The following is a 10,202-nucleotide window of genomic DNA, read 5'->3' as shown; positions in this document are numbered from 1 at the left end:
TAGCAAATTGAAGATTTTGATCACACACGGACGCACACACGGACGCACGGACGGACGGACGGACGGACGGACACACGGACGGACACACGGACACACACACGTACGGAGCCCGTTTCATAGTCCCCTGCTCGAACTCGTTCGGCGGGGACAAAAAATTCCAGCATCTACAGTATGTCCCCAAAAAATTACAATCAGATTTTTGAATTGATAACACCCAATATGATTTAACCTGTCTAAATGCTACTTCAGGGTCTTAAAATATAACATCTGAGCTCTATTTTGCAGAAAAGCCCATATGATTTGGTTAAGTGGTCACAGAGAAATGTAGATTGTTGTAAAGCATGTCATGAGTCTGATTCTTCCAATTTTAGCACTTCGATGCTCTTGTGTTTGAATGCAATAGACAAAACTTGGAGGGAAGAGATTCCTGACATCCTCTACAAAATTCCTCATTTCTCTTTGACCACTGAAGCAAATCGAATGGGGTTTTCTGTAAGATGTGGGCAATGAGTTATTGTTTCATACCCTGAATTTGTATCTAGATTGAGTCACTATTTTTAAAGATATCACTGCGGAGGGTCCCGTTGTAATTTTTTGGGGGACATATGGTATTTTTAGAAAAACCTCACTGTGGCTTCACAGAATTTTCCATGAGAATTTAGCCAAGAAATACAATATGCAATGAAACTGTACCTTCCTTCTCACAAAGGAAGCTAAGTAAGGATTAGCATGTGGATCTTGTAATATTATGTAACATCAAGGTCTGGGGTAGGTATTAACATGAGCCACTAGATTGTCTTGTCATGTGGGATTCTATTGACGCTACTCAGCTAATTCCATACTACCATGTTCTTGTTTGTTCTTGGATTTTATGGGAAGAGTTAAAATCAGACGAACAGACAGAATAGTAGAATTGTTACAAAATACATGAGCCCTTAAGTAGAAAAGTTACATAATTGTAGAGTTTCGCATCAGTAGCAACCATGCATAAAGTGATAAAGTGATGACATCTTTGGTTTGAAATAACACAGAACAAAGCTTAATGTATCCCTTGCATGTAAAGTTTTGTTGTGTCGTTATCATTTGACAATGATAACATTTAGGGGAATGGGTTATTGTTCCTAAATTATCAACAGATAAAAACAAACCAACATGAATTAAGCAATATTTTTGTACACATACCAATGGAAGAGTGGTGAGTCAATGATATCATCATGTCAGCTCATTTGCACATGTCATTGTGACCAATATGACTATCATAATATGAAACTTTGAATCAAAAACTTTATGATCTTATTTCTAGGCTGATTTTGTTTCAAACTTCTGCCACTTGCTTTGTCTGATTTTGCTCATCCTTATAAAGGGGAAATCCAGCCCAAATATAAGTTAGTCTGATAAATAAAGAGTAAAATCTCAGGAGTTCAATGGTAGAAATTTGACTGAAATTGGATGATACAATAAGGAAGTAATGACATTTTGAAGTTTTGCTTATTTCTGCAAAACAGTTCTTGTACAAAGAATATGCAAATGAGTGAGCTATCCATGTCATAACCTCACAATTTTCCACTGACCATGTACAAAAAATGATGAATTCTGTCATTAACGTCTAAAACATGATGTTATTCCTTGTTGAATCACTTCAGGATAGTGATCACTTAGATATATCAGGATTTGAGCCTTGGGCATAGTTGCGTTTGAATGAAAAACTGGAAGTTTCAAAACTTTATGAGCAAACTACATGGCAAGTTGTGAGGGGATGACATGCATACTTTGCCATTTGCATATTCATATTGACTGTTCAAGAACCGTTTCCTGAAAAATTAGCAAAATTTCAAATTGTCATAACTTCCTTATTTTTCACCGGATTTTGATCAAACTTCTACAGTTGAACTTATAATATTTTACTCTTTCTTTTCAGACTAAGTTATAGTTAGACTGGATTCCCCCTTTAAAGGTAACTTTGAACAAAGAGTGGAATTGCACCTTTAACAATGCTCTGGATGTACTGCTAAAGAATAAAAGTATCGAAGTATATGGACGCCAGTATACACAGTTGAAATAGTCCTAACGTTTTTTGCAGTGCACATTGTATACTAATAGAAGCGACCTCCTGGCAGCAAATGTGCTGAAAAATCAATTGTCTATTTGGATCGCGTGATCACTGAACAAACATGAGCGAGAGATCACCTAATGACAAGAGTATAAATTTGTCCACCAGCAAAACTGACTACCGGGTACTATACTTGGTACTTAAAGCAAAGTTATGCATGTGTGTGTGTGTGTGTGTGTGAGGGAGCTTCAATGTTAAAAGAAGTCAACCATTGATAGATAAATCAAGTCAAACATGGGTCTAGTAGCATACAGAAGTGATGATGGCACTGTCTTTTATTATTGCTCAGTGCTGGTTCCACACAAAATAGCCCTTGCACAAGGCTTGGGGCAGTGGGGTTGGAACCAGGTATGGGCATGTTTAGTAAAGGTTGTGTTCACAGATATTGGGTCACATGAAGTTCTTTAGAAGCAGTTTCCATGGCGATGAATGATTATGATGTCACACTTCGGTACTCTACATGGTGCACTATAAAAGGTTAGTGGGGCTCGTGGCTGAGAACTGTGCATCTGGGGGTCATTCAGTGGGAAATCTCCAGATGCGTGCTCTCTGCCACTCAAATCCTATCTCTCAAAGTATTGAGTAATGTTGCAAAATAACAAAGCGAGAGAACATGACACACATTACATCTTGAGATAATACCACATACTCAACTTGACAAAGCGTACTGCTATAAAACGTTACTTGGTGTTCCAAAGAGATAATGTTCCTAAACCAGATATCGCACAAGTGGCTACCAACAACAGACGCGCTCACTATGGATACGCTTTGTTTAGTATCTATATCTTGTCTCCAGATGGTATTAGGCTATCAGACAAGATATTCTTCTAGCTACTTAAAACTCCATTTATATATCTCAAGCATCTTTCTACATATGAAGCCTCCTTATCTTTCTCTTTGTTCCTTACAGAGACAATAGATGACCAATCACCACAATAGCCAGGCCAAGCTGAGAAAACTGCCGACTATTTCAATTTGGCTAAAAGATAAAAGATTGACTGTTTGTTTCAAAACATATTAAGTTTGATGTCATAAATTTGAAGAAATTCAATTTTCTTTTCTTTCTTTTTTTTCCTATGAAGCATGTTACTCTGGTGTTTTGAACTATTAAAGTCATTGTATTATAATGCACATCTCTAACAGGCTTAAAGAGGAAATCCACCCCAAAAGTACATAAACTCCAAAACTCTGAAAAATTCTGAAATTTCAGAATGTCATAATTTCCTATTTCTTAACCCATTTTGATCATTTTTCTACTGATCTGTAGGGAATTTTTTTTCTCTTTCTAATGATGAAATTGAAAATATTTTGAAGTTGATTTTTTCTCTTTAGAGGCTAGCTGGCATGGGGATTCATGGGTAGCCTGATTCATTCACTGCCCATTGGGGTACATTAACTCTTTATGTGCCATGGTGGAAACCCCCTGTGTGCCACATTATTTTGAGACACGAATGCAGTTATGCTTTCAGAAAACATTCTGCTTTTCAGATCTATGTAGCTTTTATACATTTCTGTTAAAACCTGGATATGTAGTGAGCAAAGTTGTAGAAAAAATTGCAAGCCTTGCTTTGACGTAAATTGTATGCCAAATCCATGATTGTCTTTTCTTTCAAATGACCAGGAGCTACACTACTGTAAATGCATGACTTTTGTATACTAAACAGTGACAGAAACTTAGAATTTACACGCAAATCCAGTAGGGAACACTGCTTGCTGGTCAATCATTACGTAAACTGCAAGCTATATGTGAGAGGAACAAAATCGCGACAAACGCTTTCATTGTACTGTGGCATTTGGCGATTTATTGATCGGTTTGGGCGGGTTTGTGCGTTTGAGCAGACTATGCGAAGTTGGCACACCGTCGACTGAGTCAGGCGTGCGAACGTGACACATGAAGAGTTAAAAATCATGAATAGCACCGAAGTGTATGCTCATCCGTAATGGTTGATTCCAGTCAAGATTCTTCGACTGTGTGTGTGTACTCACACAGAGATTCGTGATGAAGCTGTACACAATTCATTACGGGGATGCTCGAATATATCTGAGCAGGGCCAGCCCCTTCCAACTCCATGGTATAGTGTATACCCACGTTACTGGGTTGTTAACTTAACTGCCTTGGAACTTCAAATCTGATTTTCTCAAAGCTGTGGATCTCGTGTGGTAGCTCACTCTCTGACAATTTCTGTGGTAGGTTTTTGGAAATAGAGTCAGATACTATCAGAGAAAGCACTGAGTTAGGAGGATCAACAATTTTTAAACCATGAAGTTGAGGCTTGACAACTTAACAAGGCCTTCAGGGTGACAGGTGGCATCTCGCTTTCACATATTTGCCATTTACATTGTAGACACAGGACTCCATGAGCACTGCGTTCAGACGATCCCCCGTTTCACAGGGAATGTCCTGTTTGCCAGGACTTTCCCGGCAATCCAATCATGTCAATGCTCGGGGGAACATTCCCTGCTCCCCTGGCAAGCTTGTCAGTCCAGCAACAAAATTCTGGTGGGAAACTGACCTTGATCTCTCTCGCAGCTGTTTTCCTCATAAGTGCGCATGCTCGAAATGTGTTGGCGAATCAGGCAATCGTATAAATTTGCAATCGTGCGCCCTACAGCGTCACGTACAGTGACCTAACACACAGTTGAAACCACAGGGGATTTCAATGCACGTGTGGACGTTGACCATAACTCTCCAAACTGCCCCCGTGAAGTGGGGGATCGTCTGAACGCAGGGTGTGGCAGATAAGTTGATTTCAGAATTTTTGACAAGCAGGCAGTGATGAATAACTACATCCACTCTATCTATTGTTAACTTTAGAGTTGTTGCTTAGTAATGCATGACTGAACAGACTATCTTACAGGGAAATATCACAATTGTGACAATCAGAAAGCAACAAAATTTGTGTCCTGCCAAATTATCAAACTCATATTGAAACATGGAATATCTTTGTGAAGACATCACATTCTACTGATCAAGCAAGAAAATATAAATGTGTGAATATTGGGGGGATCTTGAACTATGCACAGATATATTCTTATCTGTGAAATCATTTATGATAAGTAATGATCTCTGAATATGGCCCAGTGTAAAGAAACTGATCTTGCAAAAGTTTTCACTTTCAAAATAGATGAAATGAGTGAGGTTTTTTTTTTATAATGAAGTGTCGTCTACTCGTAGATGCATTCTGTTCAAAATATTAATTTTATGATATGATGCAGTAGACACACACAGCTATTTGCTGTCATGCTGAATAAACCATAGTATATACACCGACCCACCTCCCCCCCCCCCCCTTAAAAAAAAAAAAAAAAAAAAAAATCCTGACCTTGTCAAACCAGACACTGGAGGACATAAAAGTGATGATAAATCCCATGTAACCCAACAAGACAAGGTACAATTGTATGTGCCAGCAGACTCTCATAAAACTGGGATCAAGTTTTGAAACTGATCATACTTCTGGTCTGTATCCATTGGTTACAGAACATCTGCAATTCAGTGATTCAATGTGCCCAATACATCCATGTTCTGAGTGTGGCAACCACAAGCCTCTGGAATTCTATACTCGTTTAATGGCTAGACTTTGGCACTGTGTGATTTTTTTCTTTTATTTTCATAATGGGGTTAATGACGGGTCTAGCTTTCCGCTGATGTGATAATTTGATATGAGTGGTTAGAGATGAGGGCACTTATGTCTGGTGAGAATGGCTTCATATTCCCTGTAAACCACATACATGGGACACGTCCATCTAATGCTTGATATATGACGGCCCTGACTTGTAGGCCCTGGTAGATATACATGAAATAAAGATGAAAAAAAAAAAATCAAATAAACAGTGGTTTTCTAAAAGGGGTAAGGTAAAACACAGAGTAGTAAAAGTTTCATCAAAATCAGACCAAAAGAACGCAAGCTTTGCAATTTTTAATATCTTACATGTTTGTGCAAAGAGAGTGGTTTTTGTCGAAATATATACAAAGTTGAGTGTAAATCTGATGCCAATGAAAATTCCTTTGTGCCATTTGTTCAAATTAACTCTATTCATCAAAATCAGCTCGAGTATGGGTTGCATTTACTAAATCAGCCTACAATTTAAGTAGAGGGGGAAAAGAAATAGATCACCCAAAGATAGCTGAATTGGCAGAGCAAAATGGAAACAGGGGCAGAACTGCACCTTCGATGTCAACACTGAATGAGTCCTTCCCAATTACCAGGCAGTGTAGCCTTACTGCTCTCCCTAAAGCATTATCAGATTCAAAGTTTTCATAATTTTATATTGGTTATTCATCTACCCATATATTACCCCCTCCCCCTCCCTGATTCAGAGAGGTGGGACAGACAAAAAACAGTACCGGTATTCCAGCCTATCAGACATATACCTCGCGATACTTTCATTCTCAATCATTGACTTGACCTAAGTCGGGCAGTATTCCCGAGATCCATGGATGATGTCCGTCCTGCGCTCTCTGTTCTCCATTACACTCAATCATTTGTAAGCTCCCTCTTTGAATTTTTCAACATGCTACATTCTTAATCATTAGGTTTTTGACATTCATTTTCTACTTTAACTGAGCTGCCTCATGAAATCTAAATCCAGCTATCAAAAAGACTTCTCTTTGCTATAATGATAAGACTCATGTTAGCTAATGGCCTGCTACACTCAATGAGAAAATTCGGGTGTACAGTGCATTGCCAGAGACTCCAATTCTCCCGCTTGCGACAGGAGATCTCTCGCCTAAAGCCCATTTTTGCAAAATCTCCCATTTTCCCACTGGAGATTTAATTTCTCCCACCCTGGCTCTGTGTCTCCCGCTTGAAATGATCTAATGATTTCTTACCTAGTGTCATCGTATGATGACAAATAAGCCTTAATAGATAGCACGAGAAAGTATCTGGAACCCTCGAGCTTCCAGGGTCCTTAAGTACACCCTGGACCCCGGCTGCAAGGAACTTAGCGCTTCATGCTCGTGATGTGCACGATCCCATTTGCTAGGGGTTTCAGGCAGGAGAATCTCCAGATCAGAAGGTGCTTGGAGTTGGAGTCTCTGCATTACATGCAATGACCCAAGTTTCATGCACACCAAGCATTTGTTCAAAACCTCCCTAGTTATAGTGTGTGAAAATTCCAGGTGCTCAACTACCGGAAGTAATTCAGCTCTTGGAGGGCTCAAGCTTTAACTGTAACTAGGAGGTTGCTGTTGCTCACTGCACTCACAAGGGCCACCTAACAACACTGCTGCGCGGAGGGGGTGTCTATCATTAAGCTATTAAAGTGTTAACTTTAAGTTAGCTAATGATGAGTTTTGAAACATTGACATAGTCCCTCGTTGGGGAGGCCCTATCATCAAAATTAGCTAAAAGCAAGTTTGATACTGCAACTTCAATTCATGGCAGCTTCATGTGAACCTACCTACAGTACTGCTCGGTGAAATCATGCACACCCTCATAAGTCCCCATTTTGTTTTGTTTTGTTTTTTGTTTTGTTTTGTTTTTTGTTTTACTGATTTCACTTAAATGTTTAGTGTCTAGTTTGGTTTACTTAACTTTTTTTTTTCACTTTTAGTCAACCAGACCATGTTGTGGATGTTCTTTTTAACTATGTGTGCTTTGGTCATTTGAGAATTTGCTTAATAGTGGACCTGCTTCGTTGTGGGAAGCATGTCCAATGTGTACGACATTGTATACATAAATATGCATGTTTTTATAATACTGATCATTAATCTTCTGCTGTGACACATTAAGCATGTGAGCAATCATTCCAAGCTACAAAATGGGACTCGAAATATGTTTGAGACCTGCCTCTCCCACCAAATTACTCTCAAGATGTAATTTGCTACTTTTAACGCAAAGTAATTATCTCCCATTAATGGGATACATGAAGAAGAAAAAAAGGCAGTCATTTGTCTGTGAAGATTTCTCCTGCAGAGTGGACAAGGAAGACATGCACAGTTAAAGATTCTAATAACAACAAAAAGACATTAAAACAAAACAAAATACTATGAAAACTCCTTAGAAGAATCCTCCTCTGCCCAGGAGAGAAACTAGATAGACAGTTTGCATCTCATGATTGATGGTGTTAGAAAGTACCAGAAATCACCAGCACGACACTTAATACCTTCCGCTCCACAAAGCGTAATGGTGCTGTCGCCTATCCATCAAACCCTTTGCAGGGGTATCACAACAAGTTACCACATGACTAAAATTAGACTGGGAAAAAAAAAACATGACACAGCATGAATGATACCACTGATGGACTAATCTCTCACTCTCCCTCAAACTCTAATGAAAAAAAAGTCCAAGAATTCAACTATGGTCACAGAGACTCCAACCCCAAGCACCTTCTGATCTGGAGATTCTCCCGCCCGAAACCCTTAGCAAACGGGAGACTCCAAGTTGATGTGTGCAAAGTTCATAGGATTCTAGATGTTCTCTGGTGCTATCTAAGGCTTATTTTTTCAACATACGATAGAAATAAGTAAGAAATCCTTTCCACCGGGAGACACAGAGCCAGGGCGGGAGAAATCAAATCTCAAACGGGAGAACGGGAGATTGTGCAAAAATGGGCTTTCGGCGGGAGATCTCCCGTCGAAAACGGGAGAGTTGGAGTCTCTGTGGTCATCTTGTCTCTCCTACCAGTCTTTTATTTCAAAATGTATTAGTGGAGAATGGAGCACTCCCAGTTTCTTTGCTCAATTTTCTGCTTTAATAGCAAATGTCTCAAATTGGCACGAGTGGAGTTAACTCGTTTTGCAGTCGAACTCTTTGTATCTATGTCTCTACCTGTCTTTCTATCTGTCTCACATCTACATCTATCTATCTATCTATCTATCTATTTATCTATCTATCTATCTATCTCACATCTATATCTATCTATCTATCTATCTATCTATGCATCTATCTATCTATTTTATATCATTAAATTATCTATCTACTGCATATTGTGGGTGTGCATGAGAGTGTGTATGTATGTATGTATGTATACACATGCACGTTTATAATAAACATCTCTAAAAATTGCTTTTCCAGATTCTGTAGAGCTTGTACTGCCCCACCCCCCCCCCCCATCCCAAATGGCCAGTTTCTTGGAACCACGTAGGGTGTTGTACCACAAAACATCCTACCATGTGAAATTTTCACAATAAAGCCTAAAATATAAGGAGATATCAGTATTTTTTTTCAATAAACCGTAACTGTAGATGGTTTAGTCTGGAAACATTTTAATTACAACAATTGTTCACATTTTGTATATTTAACAATACTTAACATCAATTTTACTCATTCAAACTTTTACAGCGGTTGTTTCTATCCCTAACTCATATTTTATAACTATTTTTAAGCACTAATGCTATGTTTTTGTTTCATGTACAAATAGTAAATTATGCCTTTAATGTAAATTACAGGAAATAAGGGAAAATGTGACTACCTCAGCAGTTGCTTGGTCTATATAAACATGTTGCACTTTAATAATTCACTATAGAATATTATGTTTCCTACTTGAAAACTAGAAGTGGTTTATGCCATGGAGTTGTTTCTGAAAAGCTGGGACATGGCAACATGTCATGGCAACATGGCAACATGGAAAAAAAATGGGTTCTGTATGAACTTTCCTGGGTTATTACATACACAAATTTCAAGAACAGTTGCTAAAAAATTGTGAATGTATTATGCACCACAATGTTTCATCTCCTCCCCCTCCTAAGTAAATATATCATATTTGGTAAAATCGCTGAAGTAATGGCACTTCACTTAACCCATTGGTGTAACTGACTGACCAACTGACTACCAAGCAGGCATTGTGTTGATTTCTATTTACCCCCTGCCACAACTTTATTAGGCATGGCTATCAAAAGGTGAATAAAAATAAACTTTTATGACATCTGCAGAGGCCAATAATTCTGAGAGGCCAGGCTGCCAGGTATTTCATGGGCAAGCAGATTCTCTGCTATAAACAGAAGGGGAGGGGGGGGGGGGGGGGTCAAGTCAAGTGGAATGACAGAAAGAAAAAGAAAAAAATTCCTCAACCCCCCCCCCCCCCCCCCCCCCCCCCCACACACACACACACAGACATACCGGTACTTTTAATGCACATCCACTGAGGT

The sequence above is a fragment of the Diadema antillarum genome, unplaced genomic scaffold (assembly GCF_040938485.1).
Source record: "Diadema antillarum isolate AM-2024a unplaced genomic scaffold, OU_Dant_1.0 scf00000083, whole genome shotgun sequence".
NCBI lineage: Eukaryota > Metazoa > Echinodermata > Echinoidea > Diadematoida > Diadematidae > Diadema > Diadema antillarum.
Note: the sequence above shows the minus strand (reverse complement) of the source record.